Source organism: Sus scrofa, chromosome 4 (genome assembly GCF_000003025.6).
Source record: "Sus scrofa isolate TJ Tabasco breed Duroc chromosome 4, Sscrofa11.1, whole genome shotgun sequence".
NCBI lineage: Eukaryota > Metazoa > Chordata > Mammalia > Artiodactyla > Suidae > Sus > Sus scrofa.
The window spans coordinates 128,610,002-128,617,959 of NC_010446.5; positions in this window are offsets into that span (position 1 = coordinate 128,610,002).

The following is a 7,958-nucleotide window of genomic DNA, read 5'->3' on the forward strand; positions in this document are numbered from 1 at the left end:
GCATCCCTGGCTTTAGGCCCCTTAGCTGATCGGCGTCCCCTGCTGTGCTGGTGTTGAGGGGAGGGGACCACCTCCAAAGAAGAAGCATCTTCAAGCCAGGGGACTTGGGTTGGCACCTTGAATGTCACCTCAAAGTGACGCGGTAGCCAGGGCTAACCGGGAGCGCAGGTGTGCCTGGCGTGGGAGGCCCTGGGCCTTTTAGCAGGTGGGCAGCGCCACGCAGGGCCAGCTGGAGCTGCTGGGTGGCCTTCCAGGGTCACTTCAAGGTTAGCCATGCCCAAGGCAATGAGCCTGGCAGTGACAGCGTTGTGGGAGAGGAGAGATGGCTGGTCTCAGAGCTGAGCACAAATAAAGAGAAAAGGCATGTGCTCTGGGATCAGGTGGCCCTCTGGGATCAGGTAGCCACTCAGGGCCAGGAGGTGACTGCCAACTGGTGGGCTGACACGTCTGGGAATAAATTAGAAGCCCGAGTCGGGAGCAGTGAGATTGGCCCTGCCACTCCCTCCAAGAGAAGGGCAGCCTGAGCCCACTTGGGGTCAGTGACTTTGCTCTCATCGGTGTCCCTAATTTCTGTGACCCTGGGGTGGAGAGGTCAGTGTCCTGTTCCACTAGGGTCTCATCAGCCGTCTAGCGGTCTCATCAGCCGTCTAGCGGCCTCCTGGCCCCAGTGCCCCGGCTTCCTGACGGCCAGGACCAAACAGGAGGATGGTGGCAGGAAACCACCCCACTGGGAAGGATGTGCATCTTTGTTTCTGGGCAGGTGAACCATTTTCCAAACCAGAGCCGTCCTCGGGAACGTTCCACGAGCATGGAAATGGACCATGACACCCCCCCCGATGGGGCAGCCGTCAGCCGGCACGGGTTTGGAACTCGCACAGGGTGGCCAGCACGACTGAGAAACTAAACATTTAGCTTTCATTAAATTTCAGTTAATTCAAATTTAAAAGTAAATGGCTCCCACAGCACGAGCGGCTGCTGTGGGGGGAAAACAGCTCTTGAGCCACTTCCTGAGAAAGGTTTGGCTGCGTATGAGTCTAACAAAGTTCTTCGGAAGCCGTGCCGTCCAACGTAGCTCTCCCCACGCGTGGCTCTTTAAATTTAAATGAATATAATTAAAAGTAAGTTAAGATTTTGTTCCGTGTGTCACCCGTCACCTTTCCAATGTTCAATGGCCCCACACGCCCAGGAACCACTGGATTAGCCAGATGGGGACTCTTTCCATCATCATGGTGAGTCCTGTAGGAGGGGGTGCCCCGGGGTCGGTGACGAGCAGACCCCACTGCAAGGAGCACGTAAGCCGCTGGAAATCAGAATCCCCGTTTCAACAAAATCTTCATGACGTATCAACTTTTTTGCCAGGAGCTCCTTTTTTAACCAAATGTCAGGGCTACAGTGATAAACAGGGAATGTATAGTTTTGCCCACGGGAACTCAGAAACTGGACGAGATTCACCCACGTAAATAATTCTATTCCTATATGATACTCTGAGAGGGCTGAATCTGAGAGCTACAGTAGCACAGACAAAAGATGTGCTAACCCACCTCTGAAGGTCAGAAAAGTGTCCCAGGGAAAGCACTGCCGAAGCTGGGGCCTTAGGGGGGGGGAGGTGCTACCCAGCTGCGTGAGAGGCTGCGGCATATTTTGCAAGGGGTGAGTGGTTGGGACCTAAGCAAAAGCCAGATCCCGAGGGGCCTCGTCACCCAGCGTCTGACCGTGACCTGAGCCCCCGCAGGGTTCAGGCAGGGAAATGAACCGATCACATGCCCATTTTTGAAAAATCCCTGCTCCCCTTGAGAAGATGATGGGCCACAAGGGGCGAGGCTGGAAACCAGTTAGAAGGATGTTACAGGAACTCGGGCCCGACGTGGCGGTGGCTCGCGTGTGTAGGCGTAGAGGTGGGAAAAGTCGGTCAGTTTGGGAAACCTAAGACAGTCAGCTCACAGTCCTTCTTCGCTGCTCCACGGCGTCTGCTGACCTATCCGGTCACAATTATTTATTCAGACTTTGCCGTCTGAAAATGAAAACAACCAACCAACAGTTGGAAGCCTCCACGTTCATGCTTCTATTAATGTTTCCCCCAAATGTAATATGATCTGCATCTGCGTCAATAGTGTTTACAGGAGCTTAAAATCCTCTTAAAGCCAGAGGCCAAGCTTATTTCAGTTGGCACAGTACTCAGTGTAGCATCATAAGCCGATCGGTAATTAATTAAAGCTTTCTAGTACGTTGGAAAAGGTGGTTCAGATACTCTTAAGATAGATGACGGTGGTATCGTCTGTATTTCAAGATGCATTTGTGTTCGAAGCAAGGCTTTAACTTCAGTCTTCCAACAGAAGTTGACACACTGAATTACCCCAGGACGAAACCTTCAGATTTATTGATCTCAGATTTCTCAACCTCAGGTTTCTTCTTTCTCAATGACTTGCCTGTTCATTTGGCACATATACTCCTGGCAAAATGAATTTTGCTTCTATAGTTTAGGCGTCTGTGATCGGTAATTGGTCATGATGGGGATTCAGTGGCCACTGCCTTACAGCTTTGCAATAAGATGCTTGTTGACTTCATTCGAATTGAGGGATGCTATTATCCCCTGAGACAGAGGAGGAGGAACAGAGAGGTTCTGGGTTCGCCTGGAGTAGAATCAAGTCCAAGAGCAGGATAATTCCCTGGGGACTGGAATTCTGAGACCCGCCACGTCAGAGACAAGACGTGAGCCAGGGCACCTGGATGTTTAATTCCACCTGCCAGTCTGGTCCCAGACCAATCCGGAGGGAGGAAAACATTGAAAGCTGTGGCACCTGGGAGTGTTCTCTTATCGCCAGCCAAACCCTCAAACGGCACTATGCGCCTTGGCCTGCAAGGCCTTCACGTCCCTGGCTGTCATTACTTGTGAGCGACCCTGAGGGAAGCTCATCACAAATGCACCCCTTTTCCATGTTATAATGAAAACCGAGCAGTTACGTCACTTGCCCAAGGAAGCCCAGACAGTACACTGCAGCTCGGCTAACGCCAACGGGAGTGCCCTTGACACATTATCCTGCTCCCAAGAGCACAGGGATTTAAAGGTTACTGAGGCACGACACTCACGGGCTGGTCTCACGGCCGAGCTGGGGGAGCCTGGCTGGCCCCCGGGGTCTCCTCTCCTCTGGGCGTACGGCTGTCCACTCCCCACCGTGAGCAAATAAACACAACTGCTTGGTGTGAAACACTGCTGCAAAGGAGACTGATGGTTTGGGACTGGTGATGAAACCCAAAAGGAAGTCACACTTTTAAGAACCGAAGACTTTACAGAGGGCTCCGTCAACGACATTCTCGAGGGGGCACGCAGGTGCAAGGCAGGTGGACAGAGAGGAGGGCGGCTCGGGCTTTGTAAGTGGTGCTGGGTTACTTCTCTTCCGATGATCGGGGCTGTTGTTCTGCAATTTACAGCCTCAGTAAGCGCCACTCTGGACGTGGATGCAGTAGACGTGTCTGGCTAACGTCATGTGACCGGATCACAGGAGCTCAGTCGTTTTGTGGACGCTGCGTTAGAATTGCCAAGAATATGCATGTATCTTTTCCTAAATCAGGTGCCCCTCAGTATGGGAAAACTCATTGTAAAACTAAATTCTCAAACTCCCATATTTTTTGCATTGAGTTACAATAAAAGGAGGAAGATAAAATCCAGAGGTGGCTCTTCTATGTGCTGATCATCTGAATCCTGATGGGAAAACGACCCACTGAAGGTGTGGAAATGAAACTACGCTTCAAAAAGCCTGCGTCATTTTAGAGAATCAAAGCAAAATGACCATGTAGCATCCTATTCCTCCAGAGAGAGTCTCCCAGGTTCTGTTTTAACTTCCCAGGTCCCAAGTCAGTCTTCGCTGTTGGGTTAGATGGTTCTGTTTAAATAAGAAAAGAAAAAAAAGGAGGATGTAGAAAACCACAGTGCTTGAACGAGAATTCCTAAAATCAGCATTTCCCCGAATCCAACTTTCTAGCTTCCTCGTTAAGAGAATCTCTACCGTGCAGGTGATTCTTCGTTTGCCAAGTTAAGTGTGCCGATTTTTCTTTTTGTTTTTTTTTAGCCCTGGGTCACAAAATTAGATGCTACATTTGCCTTCCTGTCTTTGATTCTCAAAGCATCTGCAACAGGGTCCTCCATTTACTTAGCCCCACTGGCCTTCTCCTTGAATAAATGATTTCTGGGCATAACCTGTGAGGCAGGCATTGCTCTAGGCCCGGGGACACCTACCTGTGAAAAGGAAAAAAAGCCTCCCCTTCTGGAGCTTGCCTTCTGCACGTACCAGGGCTTGGTTCTTAACAGGGGTGATGTTTGCCTCTGCTCCCCCTCTGCCCACCTCCCACAGCACTGGGCAATGTCTGGGGCATTTTTGACATTTCTGTCTGACATTTTGTTTGACTGGGGAAGTGGTGTCACCAGCGTCTGATGGCAGAGGCCTGGGATCGTGTTAAATACTCTGCCCTGCACAGAGTGACTCCATCCGAAACGTCAGCAGTGCCGAGCTTGGGCGGTCCTGAGGTATACATACGGCGGGCTAAAAACTGAACGACAGGCGCATGGGTTTATGTAACGCAGAAAATTCCGTGACTGTATTTGTACCTGCTCGGGATGTTGGGATGAGAGATGGTCGGGTCTCAGAACCAAAGCCTGAATGGGTCCACTGGACTCTTTGGTTTCAAGCAACAAGACACCCAACTCACATGAGCTGGAAAAAGGAACCGATTAGCTTGCAAGGCCGGGAAAGACGCTGTGGGGCTTTCAGAAATGAAGGCAGAGCTACAGCAGCAAAGGCCCAGGGGCTGGAATCCGGAATTCTGGGTTTTTCCAGGACTCTGCTCCTCCCATTCTGCTTCTCTCCCCTTCTCTTTGTGAAAGGCGCCTCTTGGGCTATAACGGCAGAAGGCATTTCTCCTGGTGGAGAGTTACCCCCGGGAGCCCTGGCTGAGCAACTTCAGGGGCGGAAAAACTGACTGCTAGGCCCGGCGGCCCCCTCATGCCAAACCGCGTCTTGGCCTTGCTCTGGTCACGTGCCCAGCGTGCTGGCCGGCCTCTGCTGTCCCAGGATGAGGTGCTCTCCTGGGCGGTGCCCATCTGTACGGTGGGCAGGAGGGCAGCGGGAAGGGGCCCGCGGTCTTATTATCCTCACAGCGAATGAGCAAAAGGTAGCTCCATAAGAGGGGAAAAGTGTGCACAGGAAACAAACAAACTCGATCCAAGGATCGGCCAAGTGCGGCCCTGCTGAAAAGCAGCAATTTGGAACCATGTCAGCACCGGCATCCCTTACATTCACCAGCCTTCTTGCCCAAGCTTTTGTCATCCAAACTATTTGAGATGATATTCGTATGTTTATTATATCACAATGGATTGTTTTTCTTTTAACGGCCCAACTTCGGCCATGTGGAAGTTCCGGGGCCAGGGGTCAGACTGGAGCTGCAGCTGAGGCCTGCACCACAGCCACAGGAATGCAGGGTCTGAGCCCCATCTGTGACCTGCACCACAGCTCACAGCAGTGCCAGAGGCCAAGGATCGAACCTGCATTCTCACGGGGACAACACGGGGTTCTTAGCTTGCTGAGCCACAGCAGGAACTCCACACAATGGCTTTTTAAAGTATATTCTGACCACTGCGTGGAAACATGGGAGCTGGGCCACCTGAGTTACCAAGCAGGGAAACTTCCCACTGATTAACGAACTAATTGGACACTTACTGTGTGCAAAGATTTGTATCGGACACACGGCAAAGCCCAGCAGGGAGTGCAACACCAGCGCCTGGCTTTGAGCTTGTGTTCCAAGTGGGATATAAGGCAGGTGCATCTGAAAGTTCCCATGCTGCTGTCAGATGGGCTTAATACAGCATCTTCTGTCCCTGCCTCAAAGGGCAAATGTCACTAAGCGTCACCTGTGAATGTTATCAATTAGACTAGAGGGCACAGCCCCTGCCTTAAAGTGTCCTACTTGCTTTTATTTATTTCTCCTAGATTTGATGCCTTTCCGGCCGAGCCTGCCCAACCTGCCAGAAACCTTAGGATCTTCTGGGACTCTCCACTCTGGTCCTTTCTGGCGAGGACAAAATCAAATAGCTGCTTGTCATTGGGCTCTGTGCAGGTGTTTCATCCACGTCACCCTAACTGATTCTTGGACCATACCGTGAGGTTGGTCTTTATGCCCCCTGTGCAAAGTTGGAATCTGAGACAGCAAGAAGCCTGGTAACGCTGTCCAGGATGACACAGGCAGCATCTGGATTTGGCTCTGAGCCTATCTGATTCCGAAGACCGCAGTCTGATCCACGATGGTCAGAGTCTCCTTGACGTTTCTACCTCCGTGAGGCAATCGGGTTGTGGAAGTGACACATATATTTTAGGTGGTGTGATAGTACTAAGAACTATAAGGTTCAGGGAGGAGAAAATGTAAAAGAAGTTAGTCCAGCCTTTGGAAGGAGAGTCTGGGGAAGGGGCGAGTGTTCATCCATCCAGGGGGTCTGTTGCCAGACTCAGGTCAGTTAATGGAACGAGACTCCCACGCATCTTGCCTGAGCCCAGCCAGGTGGTGCTGCCCAACCATGATGCCCATTCCGGGTGGTGGAAAGACTGAGGAGGAGCCTACCGATGCCACGCTCTATGCTAGAATCTTCCCTACTCCCTCTCATCTAACCCTCCCAAAGTTCCAGGAGGTAGTCATTGCATCACCTCCTTACAGGTGCGAAAACGTCCCCAGAATGACAAGTAGTGGGAGCGGAGTCGCAGACCACAGTTGAGCCGCTGGGGGGAGGACATAGATTTAGTTGTCTGCTCCTGTCTCCTGTGTTCTTTCCACGGCTTCTGCACCCCCACCCCAGCCCCCCACTACCCTCAGCCCCAGAAAATATTCACAATAAGAGTTAAAAAGCACAGTCTCCTCTGTTGGGCCCTTCCCCACTGGCACCATGAATTTCTCCTGCTAAGTAAACAGAAACCTACACAGGCAGTGAGGATTCCATCCATCCTGAGCAGCGCTAATAATTAACTTCTGTCAAGCTCCGTAAAAATGTTAACAGGGTCTCCTGACTCTCCCCATCTACAGCAACATTATTGCTTTTTGAATATGAGACATTGGTTTCCTCCAGTGGAAAATGCATCGAGCCACTAAAATCATTGGAGGCGAAAAGTGGAGAATGCAGATTGAAGGGTATGGTTTGTAGATCTCACTTATTTTTGAAATAAGGGATGACTTCCAAAAAATGACATGAGCAGAGAGCTTGTGTAATCTCCATTCGCAGTGATTTTTCTTTGATTGATGTGCCATTAATACTTTAATTGGCAACAGGTGCAGTTGATTGTTGGTTCCTATGCCGAGAAATCTGAAATTGAACATAAGGTTCTGATAAATTAATAAACTCCTCTGCTCCAAACAGTTGTTGCCGTGAACTAACTTTCCATGGAGTGCTGCTCCATCAAGCACACTGAATTCTTTATGTTAAAAAGCAAAGTGTTACTTAATGATAAATTAAAATTACACAAAGAGCCACAGAAAGAACACAATAACATCCCCTCCCAGGGAAGAGGGAAATTGCTGGAAGGAGCAGAAGAATATGATTTATGAAGTAAATTGGTTCCCTTTTGTAGACCAAAGTGTTTTGTCTCTAGATTCTATATCATGTTATTAAAATAATTTTGTGTTATTTAATACAAATAGGGGAAAGAAGAATAGAGGATTTTTACATAAGGTCCTTTATCTCTCTGAGGCAAAAATTAATACAGAGTAGAAGCCTAGGGGAGAAAATATCTTGAAGCTTCTATAAAAGATCTTAAAGTTATATTTTGTTTTCTTTATTAACCTTACAGATGTTGAGGTCATTTACCTTCATTTTGGTGCAAAAAATTGACTCTGGTGGAGACAGAGCTTAGAGGCCCTGATTTTTGACCAGTGAGACTTGGCCCTGGCTGTGGTGGTGAGTGCACACAGGCTGAGGGCTCCAT